Below are 16,737 nucleotides of genomic sequence, written 5' to 3'. Positions count from 1 at the left end.
AGATTTGGCTGTGCGCCATTGACTGCTTTATGCATCTTGACACGCCCGACAAAGGATACCTGTCAGTCACAGAGAGTGTTACTTTATACCTATCCATCTATGAATTCAGTCAGCCGTATTAATTTCTGGATGCCTCGGGGTAGAGAGAGGGGGCGTCAGTGAAGACTATTGTGGACCTGCTCATCCTACTCGACACTGCACAATTCTACCGCAATGGCTGACTTCCAGATTTGTGCTTGATCTATTGCACTCTTGTATATACAGTCACAGAGCATTGAACCGTTGAATAGACATTTGAAAGGAACCCTCACACATAATGAGGCCTTGACGAAAGGAAGCCTTCCATTTTGGTTTTGACTACAACTAGCAAAATATCGGTGTTTGATTTGAGGTGGGAAAACCACAAAGTCACATGGTTCAGATGGAGACTGAGGGTGATATGTTTGGACATTTTTACAGATGCACACTTCCTGAAAACTGCCAAATGAGGGAGGACAGGGAGATGTGGAGGTCCATTACCGACAACTCTTTCTTCCGTTTCCTGGAAATCACACTTCTGACTGCAGTGTGGCACAACATTCAGATTTACATTTCATGTGGCTCTCTCTGTGGCTTGATACACAACGCATACCGAAAGTGACACCGAGACAGTATATTTATCTCTGGGCTATGGAAGATGAGTATCACTTCCCAGTCATAACAGATGTCAGTCTATTTAGTTGAAGCACAGTGAACAGTTATGTCCCTTCTCATTTAGTTTACTTTCACACTGCCTCTTTCGGTTTGGGGTTAGGGTTTGTCTTAGAGGTGTTGGTTATGAGTTAGGGTTAAGGGTTAGGGTAAGGGGAAATTGGATTTTTGAATGGGAATACATTTTTACTCCAGTCCTGAAATGTAACATTAAAAAAGCTGTGTGAGCTACTACTGTAACTGAACACCGTCAGGCTTTCTGTTGGCAGGTGAGAAATGGGTGAAAGTGTTCTGAATGTGCTTTAACGGTCACTAGGCATCACCTGTATATGTATACAGCATGTAACAGTCATTTATGATCCAGTGGCAATTAAATGCACTGCTCCATTTGAGATAGTGCCCTATTTTTCTCCTCCATTTCTTTCCTCTCTTTTACTGTTTCGGCGTTTTTGTATTTTCAATGAGGTCTATCCAGCACACAGGAGGCTGCTGAGGGGAGGACTGCTCATAATGATGGCCGGAGCGGAGCAAATGGAATGGCATCAAACCAAATGGACATGTTGATACCATTCCACTCTTTCTGCTCCGGCCATTCTCACGAGTCCATTCTTCCCAATTAAGGTGCCACCAACCTCTGATCCAGCACGCAGTGTCACTCATTCTCAAGGCTGAATTAAGTAGACCATATTAACTTATCCTTTTAGTGTGCACTCCCTCTCAATCGACCCACCCTTCTTCAGTACTTCACATAGATACGATTCTGCCTATTATAGGATTGTTTACTTTGATTAAAATAGTCTCGGCTTTGTGGGTCCCCCATTCGAAATGAGGCCATTTCAATACCATTGCCTGAGTTTCACCACACTGGGCTTGTGTCTGTCTGTCTATCTTCATGGGCATTCTGCTACTGGTTGGGCTCCAGCACTAACAGCCTGTAGATGAGCGTTTTTAATGGCTTTAGAGAATAGGATGCCATTTGGTCATGTATCCACTGAGACAGACTGGGGAATGAGGGAGAGGAGGGGGCTTCCGTTCGTCTGAAACCTCTTTGGCACAGCATTAGGAGAATACACAGCCCCCCCCCCCACACACACACACACACACATATTTTTGCAGTGTTACAGATGCACTTAATGTGCCAGCGTCAACGGCACTAAGTGTTTCAGAATGGGGTTTTCTCACTATATCTGCTGTAGTTTTAGTTAACATAACAATTTGAATCACCGTTTCCATCCGTTGCCATGTACGCTTAAATCTTTCCGTGGGTGTATGTTCACGCTCTTGGAAGCGGTGTGGGTGTCTGCGGGTGAGTTGGCTGGTTAAACTGGAAGCCATTAGAGACTGTACCTAACAACACGGTTGTATTGAATGGAGGTCTCTGTGGTTGTGTTTCAACAGCTAGCAGACCTACTTTTCATTGTAGATGTGCGATTACGGTGCTCTGGAGCTGCCTATCACAGACCAATGGACACCCCTCACATACTACTTATTAGAAAACTTTCATAATCGTTCTTCTGTACCAGTTGATTCAGTCTTCACTTATCTTTTTCACTGTTCAGTCACTGAGCAGTGCAGCTCAGCTGTATATAATTTATCCAGTTTCTTGTAAATTATGGATCTGTAAGTCCATAGTTTATGTATGGACTAGCGATCAAAGCTGAAAGTATTTGAATGTCATCAGAAAAGTTATTTTTCTTTTATATAAATATTTCAAAGCCATTGTGTCCCATAGCCTCAAATCGGAGAGCGCTCTCGCTGTCGTTCAACAATTGAATCGTTGACATTGCGTACGTTTTTGAAGTGGTATATTTGAAAAGCTCAAACGTTCAGCAATGTTTCAATTATGAAGTTAGGCAGGTACTGAGGAAATATTCAAATGCATAAAGGACCCCCTCGCACTCCACCAATCAGACCTTTATGGCGGAGTGGCCAGACAGAAGCGGTGACTCGGTAAAAGGCACATGACAGCCCGCTTGGAATCTCTAAAGGACTCTCGGACCATGAGAACCAAGATTGAACTCTTTGGCTTGATTGCCAAGCATCACGTCTGGAGGAAACCTGGCACCATCCCTATGGTGAAGCACTGTGGTGGCAGCATCATGCTGTGGGGATGTTTTTCAGTGGTATGGACTGGGAGACTAGGCAGGATTGAGGGAAAGATGAACAGTGCAAAATACAAAGAGATCCTTGATCCGGAGTGCTCAGGACTTCAGACTGGGGCCAAGGTTTACTACACGCCATTCAAAAGATTAGCCATTTAGCCCTGTGGTTGGCTCTGAAGCTGGATTTGTCATAAGCATTGGTTTAGGGAAAACATTGCCGATAGAAACCTCTGGCCCATCTTCAACTTAGCCATTCCATTTGAATCTGCCATAGAAATAATGACACACTGGTTATATGGATAACTTTTAAAAGCTAGTTGGTATGCATTTTCTGCATTGTAAGGGACACGGTGCAACCTTTTCGGAGATGGCCTGCTGGCAGGCATGACCGGCTACAATGACTTTGCTCACGATCATGCGTGCCGCAAATGACATGTAACTACGTTTCTTGAATTTTCATGATCGACAATGTGTTTTGGTGTAGTGAAGCAGAACTTGTCGTCAGAACCATTCATCCAGTGTTGCCAGCTATTTTTCAGCTTCTCCCACTCTCGTTGCTACAGAATTGAGTGGGAAAAGTCGCTAAATGCTATCAAAACCATTGAAATCATCAGTGTCAACTCCCAAAAGACAGCATTTAAGAAACTTAATTTGTCGCTGTAGTCTTGTACCAATAAAAGCCGCTGGAGGGGTCAAATGAAGCTACTTCTCTGGCTACTTTTCAATATAGTGATACTTTAAATTGACAACACTGCATTAATCTTGGGACAACAATGCTATCATATCACACTGTTATACCATTTTATAAAATGGTCAGATATGTATATACACTGAACAAAACATTATGAACATTATGCTCGTTCCGTGACAGAACTGACCTGGTGAAAGCGATGAATTCTTATTGATGTCACTTGTTAAATCCATTTCAGTGTAGATGAAGGGGAGGAGACGGGTTAAAGAAGGATTTTTAAGTGTTTAGACAATGGCGTCATAGGTTGTGTATGTGTGCCATTCAGAGGTTGAATGGGCAAGACAAAAGTGAACGGGGTATGGTAGTTGGTGCCAGGCGCACCGGTTAGTGTCATGAACTGCAACGCAGCTGGGTCTTTCACGCTCAACAGTTTCCCATGTGTATCAAGAATGGTCCACCACTCGATGGACATTCAGCCAACTTAACACAACTGTGGGAAGCATTGGAGTAAATATTGGCCTGCCCCTCCCGTTGAAAGCTTTTGACACCGAGGGGGACGGGGGTGCATCTCAATATTGGGAAGTTTATTTTATACAGACTAACAAAAACAAAAAAGTAAAATGTGATCATAATTTCCAGGTAAAAACATTTGTAGGTGATGTTTGCAACCCCTATTTTTATTTTGCTCCATGGTTTAATTGGACACGAGGCTGTTAGGCTCATCACCTGAAGAGGAATAACTGAGCAGCTGTTTCTGATTGAATAAACAATGCCATGCGGATGGGTGTTAACATTCAAATAAAGAGCGCTGCACAGATTTTTCTGTGTAAATATTTTCTTAATTGCATTGTTGGTTAAGGGCTTGTAAGTAAGCATTTCACGGTAAGGTCTGTTGTATTCGGCGCATGTGACAAATATAATTTGATTTGAAGACATCGCATTCACACCGACTAGCGCAAAGTGGGCAGTTTGTCACAAGTTTTCTGAGCTAAAAACATTTGACAAAAAAACCTCGCTCTGTGTCGCGCCCACTTAGTGTTCACTGTGGGCGGGGGGAGCCCAGTGCTAAGGAGAGACTGTGTTAGAGTTCAGTCACCTTTAGTTCTCTAAAGTCAACGGTAGTAGTACCCATAGCCATGTGGACAGGACATGAGCATTTGTCCAAGCCAACATCACATGGAATGGCAGTCAGAGCTGTTTGTCCTGTCAGTCAGATTAGTGTGACAGGCAGTAAGATTTACCATGGTCTGAATGTCACAACACGACCAGCCTGTCCATCTTGTTCTCCCCTTGACTCTCCTTACCCCGCACCCTCCACTCTCCTAACCCTTACCCCTTAACTGAGATATCTGGCTCAACACCCCTCCCTCCACACTCACAGCAGGTGACTAAATATGTTGCACACATGCAGTATGTTTGAGGTCATTCGCAGGTCTGTGAAATGTCACTAACTGCTGGTGAGGCTTGGCTGTCTGCGCTGTGTCTGCCATACAGCTGTCCTGGTCCTGATTCTCCTCTCCCATGTCGAAGGAGTGTGGTGTTGATGGGGTAGTGAGATCTGGGTCAGGAGGGCCTGGACTGTCTGCCAGAGATGGAGGTGTCTGCATGGGTGCTTTCCAGGTGCCAAGCAGACTGTGACAGAAGCTAGGGAGGAGGGGCTGGGGCACAGGCTGGGCCACTCTGACCCCGCCATATGGCTCTATGGGGCTGTCATTTAGGAGTGCAGGCCAGGAACGCGACCGGAGGAGCAAATGGCTTTTTAATCGATTATCGGCACCAGCAAATGACACGCCTTTTAAAAATTTCCATGGCTGCATTCGTCTTGCCCAACCCACTCCCATCTCTATTTAAGGAAGCTGCCTTTCTGTCTGAGTGTGTAAAGGGGGTGCATGCATTTACTCTCAATGGAAAAATAATGATTTCCCTTATCCAGAAAGGCTTGGCTAACATACGACATGGAAAAACAGAAGTGTATGTTTCCGTGTGTCATTCTGCGCTGCATTATTTCTAGAAACAGAACTGCTATAGAGATCTCCTTGTAACAAATTATTATTATTATTTTTTTTTAAAGGACCACAACGTATTTAAAGACTGTTCCTTTGTGTCTGAAGGAGGCAGTGGTTTCAGGGCAGTGAAACACGAACCTCCTCTCTGGTCTTTGGGTAGAAAGATCCTGCCTGCTTCCAAAATGGCACCCTTTCCCCTGTATAGTACCTTATGGGCCCTGGTCAAAAGTAGCGCATCAGTGTGTGGGGAATAGGTTGCCATTTGCGACGCAGTTGCTGCCTTGTGGAAACTCCCTATCCCACAATTTTAAAGCAGCTATTTGCTACATTCAAACAAGTCATATCCCCTGTGTGAGCCAAGTGTTATTATTACATCACTCTCCCTCCTGTAACAACAAGGAATATTGTTTTAATACAACCGGCTGATGTTTCTACTAAAACTAAGACGCCATTGTGCCTGGATAATGGGTCAGTCTGAGGTGATTTGGAGCCATTTTCTACGGTGCCAGTCTTCTCTAACGTATCCCTCAGGACCATTTTAAAAGGAAACTTTTACTCTGCTTGTTAACAATATCTGTGTTAATTTTTAGCATTGAGTCACCCCCTCCTTAACGTTGGCTTAGGTGCTGTTGCATAAAAGATGTGTGTGTGTGTGTGTGTGTGTGTGTGTGTGTGTGTGTGTGTGTGTGTGTGTGTGTGTGTGTGTGTGTGTGTGTGTGTGTGTGTGTGTGTGTGTGTGTGTGTGTGTGTGTGTGTGTGTGTATGCGCGCGCGCCTCAGTGAATGAGGCCGCTGCTGTCAGTTTGCCTGTACAGGGGCTCCCAGGAATTGAAAAATGTATTTTGTTTTAGACAAGGCAGGCTTCTTTGCTTTTTCACTGCAAGTGATTTTCTGCATATACACTTTTTACTGCAGCTAACCCTGCATTCATTACGATTTAATCTGACATCAGGGGAGCAACCAAACCAGGAATTAAATGGTTTGGTGCAATGGGATAAAAATAGGATTCTTTTTTTCCCCTCTTTCGTCTATTGGGAGCATAATCTTTTTTAAAGATCAAAATTCCTGCAGCAGATGACAGTGGGATTAAGCCCTGGCAGATGTGCTGGTGGAGCGAGGGACTGGTGTTGTCTCTGGTGTGTGTCCTGTCCCTGTTTGCTCTACGGGTGTGCTTGTGACCTCGTGAGACCTCGTGAGGGAAAGGCGGAGAATGGGGAAAAGAGGAGAGATGGCAGGTGCTCAGCTGGAGGTGCTGTCCTCACAGCCAGTATCTCTCTCGTCTTCCTCTGAACAGCTAGGGCAGCAGACCCAACACGGAACCCTGCTACCCTGTCACATACAGTCCAGTCTCCATGCGCTGCTAGCCTCGCTCGCGGCCCTCCTAGTGCTCTTTAGTCCTGCTCAGTCAGTCAGTGACTCAACACACCACCACTGTGTGTAACCAGGGTCCATTCCCTGTGTGTGTGGAATGTGGTGGGAGTCGGTCTGTGTGTGGAACCTTGGCTAAGAGGGTAAAGGTCACCAATCTAGTGGCTACGGCTGTGTTGACATTTCACTCTATAGAATTACACTTTCCTTTTTGAAGTTCCCGAACAGTGAACATCAAGTTTTTATTCAAATTAGGATGAAACCAGCTCATACAGTACACGTACTGTTTGCTGTTTTCATGTATATGTCCTTATGTCTAAGCTTCTAAGGCTAATCTTTCCAAGGTAATGAACAGAACGGAGGCGTTTATCCCGCGAATACCCCAGTTGCCAAAGAAAACAATATGAAAGCACACATTTACCGGTTAAAATATATTTTTGTTTTATTTGTATTAACAAATATACACTTTCTCATCTTTAGGTTGCAAGAAACGCGAACCTGTCATTTGTTCAATTCGTTCGATATTTATGGACGCGACCCAGTCGTTCGTTCTTTAATTAGCATTGCCAAGCTCAGTGGCAACGTTCTTATCCTTTGCTTGCAGCAAACTATCCAACGAGCTACACAGTCACAACCTCTGCAGCCAGAATAACAGCAACATTATTCCTTTGCATTTATTCCGCTTATACCACAGTTGCCAAATAAAACAAAAAATATAAGCACACATTTACCAGTAGAAATAAAATATATTTGATATTTAAATTCATATAAGCAAATTCATACTTTAATCTTTCGGTTGCTGGAGACGCGTCCCAGTCGTTTGTAATTTGTTTCGTTGCCTGGCTCGCTAGCGACTTTCTCATCCCTTGCTTGCTAGCTAGCTACGGCTTACACAGTCACGACCTCTGCAGCCAGAATAACAGCAACGTTTGTTCTGTTGCGTTTAAGCTGTTTATCCCGCTTATAGCACAGTTGACAAATCTAAGAAATACTAGTGGCTGTTTTCTATTGACATTTATTTGGATACCACACAATTTCCCCCGATTTTTGCCTGGCATGGCTCAGTGTTCATTCTCATCAGGAGACTCAACACTGTTTATTACGAGAAGATCACATTGCATATCAAACACTAGACTAGAAGCTAGCTAAATAGTTTATTGCTGGAAAACCTGCCAATATGATGATAACCAAATCAAAAATATCAGTTAAACAGCTGGTCAAAGTAGAAACTTGGGAGGATTTGACAGCATAGTGCCATGTGCGTCATGACTGGGACCAGATATTCATATTCATCACGTTAGGTCATCAGATGTTCCATCAAACTGTCACCGTAAAAACAAATCAATGCTAGCTAAGTTTTTTTCCCCCCACTCATTCGACCTGTGTTTTTATAACGTATCCAATTTTGGTTTGTATGGTTTTAGCGTTCTTTTAACTTTGTAGCAAGTATGGTCTAAATGTGTAGGCACTTATTGTGACATGATTGCAAGGTGTCCCCGATATCTTTTCCAACTGTCCCGATATCTGGTTTTAATGTCCATTCTAGAATGCCCTTCTAACCAATCAGAAACAAGTTTTCAATAATGCTGTGGCTTTACATGAACATAAGCTCCCTGTGACTGAGACTGCTTCAATGGTGAACTGGCTGGTTGAAATGAATGATCATTTTGAAATGTGAGAAGACATGGAAGAGGTATTTTACTGGGTTTCGCAGCCAGACAACAGATCAAACATGTTGTATAATAATTTGTCTCCGCTTATGTTGTATAGTGACCTACCTACTTCAATCATATTTCAAGAAAGTAGAGTACATGATTTGTGCCGAGACACTAAACCTATTATCTGATGAAGCAACTGTCCTTAAAGAAACGTATCTTGTTTTGTAGGTGTAGCAGCACCGGTGCAGTGGCCCTCGCCTGATAAATGTCTACCTGCGCTGACATTTTTATGGGTCTTCATCAGCCAAAGGTGCGTTTATCCACGTTTCTTAATTGCAATAATGTAACAAATAGATTCTGTATGTCACAGGCTGTAGTGTCTGGTCTGCACAGCTGTTCTATGGTGGCGTCCCAAATAGCACACTAAACAGTGCACTACTTTTGACCAGAGCCTTTTGGGTCCTGGTCAAAAGTAGTGCACTATTTAGGGAATTGGGTGCTATTTGAGAACGTAGCCTATGTCTTTGGGTTTAGTGTGCGCTCATATTTCCTTTCCAATTATATCAGATGGACAAACAGGCTAGTACTCTTATACTGTACTTTACTGATCTGTTAATATAGTGAAGTGAATTGCTATAAAAAGTGTTGCTTTGTATGCTGATTTTTCTAAACGTGAAATAACGTAAAGTATAGGCCACTCAAAACGCAACGAGAATAAATATTCCCCTCCCCCGGAGAATTAGATGAGCTGAAGTGACGCACCGGCGGGCCAAGATGCATGGGTCTGTCTAAGATCATACTCTGGAAATCAATAGATGTCTAAGATCAGTTTCGGCCCTGGTATAAGAATGCCTATTCAATGTAATGTGGAACAAGCCTATTCCCTTTATCAGGCACCAATGAACCTGTGCTCATGAGTAAACACTAAAGCCATCTCGTGTAGACTGAGGCTAGTAGAAGTCCTCACTGGCCAAGTAGCAATCAGAACTCTTGTCACATCCTTTGTCTTCAGCGAATTGTGGGGGTTCTAGTTAAAAGTTTTGCGATAAATAACAAATGTATCCTTCATTATTGTCTGTGAAGGTTTGACTTGTTGTTGTGGGTTTTCTTCTATTCCTCTGTGGTGATGTCCCTGGTCTGAATCAGTGGTACTGTTCTGTTGCCAACCGACAAATATTTAGCAGTCTTGGAGCTCGCAACTAAACCTGAACCTGTTTAGTGCAGGGTACTTTACTTTGATGCCAGGAAAAGTCCCAATGGTTATCCTATTTCTCGCTCTTTCTCTTTAGCTGTTAATTTACCGGTACATTGAGTTTAGATGTTGTTCTCAAGTAATTAAAGTTAATCTTGTTTCTGGCTGCCGAGACTGGTCTGCTGGGGCTAGCTGGCATGGACTGAATGACAAAAGTGTGTGAAAGGTAACCACAGTGGACAAAGTTGAATTTGTCTATTCTGACCTATATATTTGTCAAGCTCGGGAGGGAATAGCTGACTGGTGGCTGGATCGTTCACACACCTTGTGAAGGAGGTGGTACATCACTAGAATAGAATCTGTGCATCTCTCCCAGGAGTTCTGACCCAGCTCTGGATGGGGATATCGGCATCGGGGCTCGCATTGTGCAGGAGAGGAGAGATTTAAAGACCGCTTTGCTCTTCCAGAGATTTAGTTCCCTTGACTGTGACGTCTTGTTTTTGAGAGCATTGGGCCCTGATGGAAGATACAGGCTGTGTCCCAAATGGAACCCTCTTCCTTATGTAGTACAGTACTTTTGAGTGTCCTGGCAAAAGTAGTGCACTACATAGGGAATAGGTTGCCATTTGAGACCAACACACACACACTGTAAACCCCACCTGCAGTCTGTAGCTATTTTACCCTCTGCTTCTGCACTCCCCTCAGGCTGCTATGGTAGACTGAGAAATGGAGAGAAGGCTGTTGCTGTAGACGCTGAGAAATGGAGAGACTGCTGTAAAAATACCACGTCTGTTGGTGGAGTTTTTGTAATTCATCCCTTCGTCTTATTGCTACTGTACAGTGCAATGTGACCTCTGCCCATCTGAGTTCACTCCAAACACAAATATTATTTTTCTGCCATCTAAGCCGCACATTTTCATGCCTGCACTGCCAATGACTCCTCACAATGGATTTTTTCCCCACGCTGCTGGGAGGTGTGCATAGCCATCTGTGGAGATTGGCTTTGAGGCAGGGTCAAGGCATCGGCTCCTAGAGAAACACTGCACTGTCTGAACTTCAACTCAACCTGGAGCACTGGGTGACCTTTTTATACACTTGTTCGCACTGACTTTTATTTACTGAACCAGCTGTTAGTCATTGTGGGAGACCTTGTTAACCCTTTAAACGCGTGGGAATTGGCCTGTATGGATCGGGCTAAATTCAGATATTTCTTACAGAAGAAATATGAAAAGCATATGCAGAACCATGGTGGCAATCAGATTATGGGACCAAAGTTGAGGGCACAACAGTTCACCTGTCACGACTGCATCTAAACATTACACTGTTCATTTTGTTTTACTGTACTATTCCCCGAATTTGTTAATAATGAAATCTGAAGATACTCATTCACGCCAAGTCTTTCCTGAGCCACCAGTCATAAGCTTTAAGAGATGTCCTACCCTAAATGACAAATTAGTCCACAGTTCTCTTCCGGGTGACTCTCAAAAAAGTTGGCTTGACCACAAACCCAAGGGCCCTTTTAAATGTAACCATTGCAACCATTGCAGTAATATTGCGCCGAAGAAGTATTTTGTTGACACAGCTTCCAAAATGGAGTATTACGTCAAGCATTTCATTAACTGTAAAACCACTCATGTCATCTACAGATTGGAATGTCCACAGTGCAAGGTGTTCTATATTAGACGGACAAAGAGACACCTTCAAGACCGCTTAGCGGAACACAAGTACGCCATATGGGTAGGCAATGAAGACTACCCCATGGCAAGGCACTACAAGTCCTTACACCATGGCAACCCTGCCTCCCTACAAGCTATGGGTATTGATCACGTTCCGGCCTCTATTAGAAAAGGGGACCGTCTTCAACAGTTAAACCAAAGGGAAAGTTTTTGGATTTACAAACTACAGGCCACTAAATACCCTGGTTTAAATGAAGATATGGATTTACAAACTACAGGCCACTAAATACCCTGGTTTAAATGATGATATGGATTTACAAACTACAGGCCACTAAATACCCTGGTTTAAATGATGATATGGATTTACAAACTACAGGCCACTAAATACCCTGGTTTAAATGATGATATTGATTTCTCACCCTTCCTGTAGGGTCGTGATGAGTCCATTTGCGGTCATCTAGTGGACATTTAGCTCAATTGCCCTCAGCTATGTTTAGACTGTCCATGTTTGCTGTGTTCTCGTGTGTTCTCGTGTACTAGGGAATATATTGCTTTCTTATTCTTGACACTTCTCCCAGTCATATTTAAGATTAGAACTACCTTTCTAAGTGTTCTGATACTTCTAGCTTGGAGTTGTATCTTTACGATAACATAGCTACAGCATTAAACCTTTTAATGTGTATATTATTGCGTACTAGGTGTGTCCAATCAATTTTGTGACCACTCCTTCTTTCAGTTAGGGCTAATTGGAAAAGCTGTTCAAAAGAGGACATTGTATTCCTTTTTTTTTGGTACTCCTTGATGACGGCCATGTAGCCGAAATGCGTCGTTTAAAACAAAACAACTTTGTTTCTATTGAACATGCCATACAAATCAAGGCATTTAAATGAATTATATGAAGAGTGCCTTGGTCCTCCTTTCTTTTTATGACCAATTTACCCCTTTTACCAAAGAGCACCTTCCATCTACCAAAATGTACTATTGTGTACCTTAGTAGCGCTTCCCTCCCTCCTCTTTCTCCTAATTTGAAAGGGTGTCCAAATACTTTTGTATGTCGTGTATGTGGCTCCAAGCTGATGTTACATAATGGAATCTTACACAGGCAGATTGTCTTTACCTTGCTGAATATCCACATGCGGTGTGATCTTTTGAAGTAGTGCTATGCTTTGCTGTGTAAAATATATTACACTGCCACAGCTCCCATATGATACTTTTAACATCTCAACCTGAAAACAAGGTTAGGATTTGAAAGTCCTGTGCTAACGATTTAAGAGGGGTTTAACTTTAAGAGTGCATTTTTTGAGGTTAGGAGTGTTAACAGTACTGGGTTTCGATAAGGGTAGGATTTCAAGGTGCAGTACATTAGAGCTTTAACTTCCAAGCCTAACCTTGATGAATAAATGTGAGGTTAGCATATCTCAACTACAGTTTTGTGCTCACAAACAACTTTGAAAATAACAATCAAACTTTGTTAAGAGGTGAATGGTTGAAACTAGATGTCAGTTTTAGTCGAGCAAATTAAAAATGTTGACATGAATGTTTGCTAATTGTGTTAGTGGTGCTGCTATTAAAATGTGCAGAGGAGAGTTTCTAATGAGGCATTACCAGCCAGGCATGGATGGGAAGCTCAGCTCTCACAGGCCTATAGCCACAGGTCCTCTCTGCCACCTTTACACACTTTCTGTTCGGTTTTGATTTCATTAAAAGAGGAAGAGACCTCTCTGGCCCACAACCCAGTGAATCGCAACTGACTGTTTAAAAAATAATTAAGATGGAGGGGGATTTATTAAAAGTTTAATCACTCTTTTAAAAGTGACTATATGAGGGCCCCTAAATGTATTTGGGTGCCGTCAGTTGCGGGCTGTTTTCCATTAAAAAATTTGGCGGTGATTAATAGCGACAATTTCATGAGAGAATTATTTTTACCCCTCGTGACATTTTGGGCTTGGAGTCTCAAATAATTTTTTGGTCATGCAGTTCCTGGTCTTCAAGTATTGTTTATAACTCAGTTTGATTTATATGCTGTCAGAAATACCTAGAGGTTGCTGTTTGTCATTTGGGACATGGAGGCCATCTTAATGGACCTCGGAATAAGACTTTAATAAGTTAATGGACAGCGGGGGAGACGAGCTTCTTTTACAACTCCTCTTGGCACTCTGTTGGAAGCCAGTCAGTCAGCTATCAAAGGAATGGAAATATCGCTAACACTTTATAATGAGTAAGCATTAATATTCAACTATTTCTAAACTATTAATATATATAAGTATTTCATCATGGACAGCGAGTGCAATTAGCTTAATTTTACGCCTCCACTTGTTTGGAGACAGACAGATATCAGAAGAATGGAAATATGCCTCCCGAGTGGCGCAGCAGTCTAATGCAGTGCTTGAGGTGTCACTACAGCTCCGGGTTCGATCCCAGGCTGTATCAGAGCCGGCCGTAACCGGGAGACCCATGAGGCTGCGCACAATTGGCCAAGCATCGTCCAGGTTAGGGAGAGGGGTTTGGCCGGCCAGGACTTCCTAGTCCCATTGTGCTCTAGCGACTCCTTGTGACGGGCCAGCTGGATGGTGTGCGGCTGGCTCCCGTGTTAAGCGGGCAGTATGTCAAGAAGCAGTGCGGTTTGACAGGGCCGTGTTTCGGAGGACTCACGGCTCTCCACCTTCGCCTCTCCTGAGTCTGTAGTGGAGTAGCAGCGACAGGAAAAGTGTAACAACTACTGTAACAAAAATATATATATATAAAGAAAGTATGGAAATAGCTGTGCTGTTATTCCTGTTGAAGATTAGGTCCTGTCAACGTAGTTACCAACGTGTGTGAATCCTGACGCTTTCCGTTCCACTTAGTTGAGCCAGACACCTGTAACATATGATTTCCCACAACAACCTACAAGGAGAGACGCTCTTAGAGAAAGAAAAGGGATAAGAGCGATCTGTTCCTTAGTGAAGACACACAGTAGACTAGCTACACACAGAACCAGACTACAGCAGGTATTATTGCACCCGGCCAACTGATTAAATGTGAGTTGACTTCCCTGCCACGCATCTAATGCTCTCTATCCGGTCTCTCGTTTCCTGTTAAATTCATTATAGATAAAGGGTTTGGAAAGCACATTAGGCCTATAGTAGCAGTAACGCTGTGGTAAGTTCCTCAGCTCCCTCCTTTTCCACCTCGTAAACTGTAAAGTCATTTAAGTCACTGCTACACCAAAGCCAAGGGCTCTGTGTATTTTCTGTGCTCTCAACTTGCCACTTCAAATGACTTCACTCTCACGGGCAGAGCACTGCAATGAAAAGGGGATATGGAGAGTTTGTGGAGTTCAGTGTCTACCACCATTTCCCTGGGATTGGACACAACACTTGTAGTTAGGTGATTTGTGGCCATATAGTGATCATTGCTCAAATGAAAGAAAATGCTAATTGTCACATGATTTGTCAATGACAGTGAAATACTAATACTGAACAAAAATATAAATGCAACATGCAACAATTTAATTGATTTGACCGAGTTACAGTTCATATGAGGAAATCAGTCAATTGAAATGATCTGGCAACAGCTCTGGTGGGCATTCCTGCACTCGGCATGCCATGTGCACGCTCCCGCAAAACTTGAGACATCAGTGGTTGTGTGACAACATTTCACATGTTAGATTGGCCTTTTATCGTCCCCAGCACAAGGTGCACCAGTGTAATGATCATGCTGTTTAATCAGCATCTTCATATGCCACACCTGACAGGTGGAGGGATTATCTTGGTAAAGGAGACATGCTCACTGAACGGGATGTAAGCACATTTGTGCACAAAATGTGAGGGTTTTTTGTGCTTAAGGAACATTTCTGGCATCTTGTATTTCCAGCTCACGGGACCAACACTTCACGTGTTGTCTTCATATTTTTGTTCAGTGTAACTTGAAGCTAGCTGTACATTGTTTTAATTTTTCTTTGTGTGTGGTACTGTCTATTTAAAGACTATATATACAGTAATGTATTTTTATGGTTAGAATTGTCATTATAATGGTTAATGTGGCTGTACTGTTTATGTGCTGTTAGTGTTCTGTATCGACACGTTATTGTATTAACTCTGCGGTTGTGTTGGTGGAGAGTGGCTGTTATTGGTTGAGGCCTGTATGTGTGTTCTATTATTTCTAGTGCTGTATTGCACTGCCCTGGCGGTGGTGACTTTGGGCTGTATTTTTGTCTGCTGGCAGTCTATAGCTCCATTATGTGTTCTGTATGGTAATGATGTGCTGGTGGGGATTGGGATGCATAGCGAGAGTGGTGGCGGTGCTGTGAGGGGAGTCTGTGAGCAGCGTGGGGCCTTCGAGTGTGACTAATCCAGGGGGATCTCCTATGCTGTCTGGCTGCATGGCTGTCCTTCATGCATCATGCCTCCACTGATGGGACAACACGCACAGCACAGAGCGTCATGCCCCAGCCACTATATAATCTAATGCTCTTCTAAAGTCATACTGCAGAAGTTTTGGGGAAATGATATAGGAAGTAGTATTAGACCTACTACATATTTTCTCTATTTTTGTGTTTATTTGTGTCCAGTCAGCCAACATTATGATGGGGAGGTTGTATTTGCACAACATACAGTTCCGTTTGACTCTTCAGGTTCAAGTTCCTGCAATGAGGAGAGGAATCAAAGTATATGGTTATCTTTACTCTTACTTCGAAGACTCATATATTAGAGATTTCCACTGGCCTGTTTGTATAGACGTCTTTCTACGGCCTATCTACAAAGTCTCATCTGTTCCCCTGACTTATTTAAGGTCCTGTGGGACACGTGTGATTGGATAGAATTTGAACCAGTTATATTTATTTATATTTTAATACTGTTACTAATTCTGACTGATCTTTACATTACATTGCTATCGGTCATCTTGGGGCGGCAGGTAGCCTAGTGGTTAGAGCGTTGGGCCAATGTTCTGTTTACAAAGGAGTAAAACAAGTTTACATTTTGGGTTCTGATTGGGTAAGGCAATTGAAACTAAGCTCATAAGGAATGTAGAAGTTGTTGTATTCAAGAATCAATTGATATACATCATGAATTTAAAAGTGCACGAAAATGGGTGTGGCAATCACAGATTGCAACGGCAACTTCCTGAGTATGAAAGGAGAGAAATGGGGGATGTATATCTAGTGTATGAAGTAAATTATACTCTTTGTTTCCAGTGCTGCTTATGGAGAACATTCTAGTCACCTTCTCAAATTGTGTCCCGATAGAACTTGTAGGAGTGAAATCCTATGTTGCTATTGGTATGCTAATAAATTGTATGTGGATGGGGAAAAATATGATTATTTACAATCAAACTGATTTTAGAATATTTTCACACAAGCAGTTTTGAATGACT

At 42.8% G+C, this 16,737-nt stretch overlaps 1 protein-coding gene across 17 annotated transcripts in view; it reads left to right on the top strand.

The window, feature by feature from the left end:
- The window catches only part of LOC124034176 (armadillo repeat protein deleted in velo-cardio-facial syndrome homolog), a 240,155-nt gene that overhangs the window by 66,281 nt on the left and 157,137 nt on the right, over positions 1–16,737 (top strand). For all 17 annotated transcript variants that reach the window (XM_046347005.1, XM_046346997.1, XM_046347004.1 and 14 more), the window contains exon 2: positions 8,743–8,824. The gene's annotated coding sequence lies outside the window, so the exon portion shown is untranslated. The remainder of the gene's footprint in view (positions 1–8,742; positions 8,825–16,737) is intronic.

The sequence above is a fragment of the Oncorhynchus gorbuscha genome, linkage group LG04, assembly GCF_021184085.1.
Source record: "Oncorhynchus gorbuscha isolate QuinsamMale2020 ecotype Even-year linkage group LG04, OgorEven_v1.0, whole genome shotgun sequence".
Classification (NCBI taxonomy): Eukaryota; Metazoa; Chordata; class Actinopteri; order Salmoniformes; family Salmonidae; genus Oncorhynchus; species Oncorhynchus gorbuscha.
Note: the sequence above shows the minus strand (reverse complement) of the source record. Positions and strands in the feature narration are given on the sequence as shown.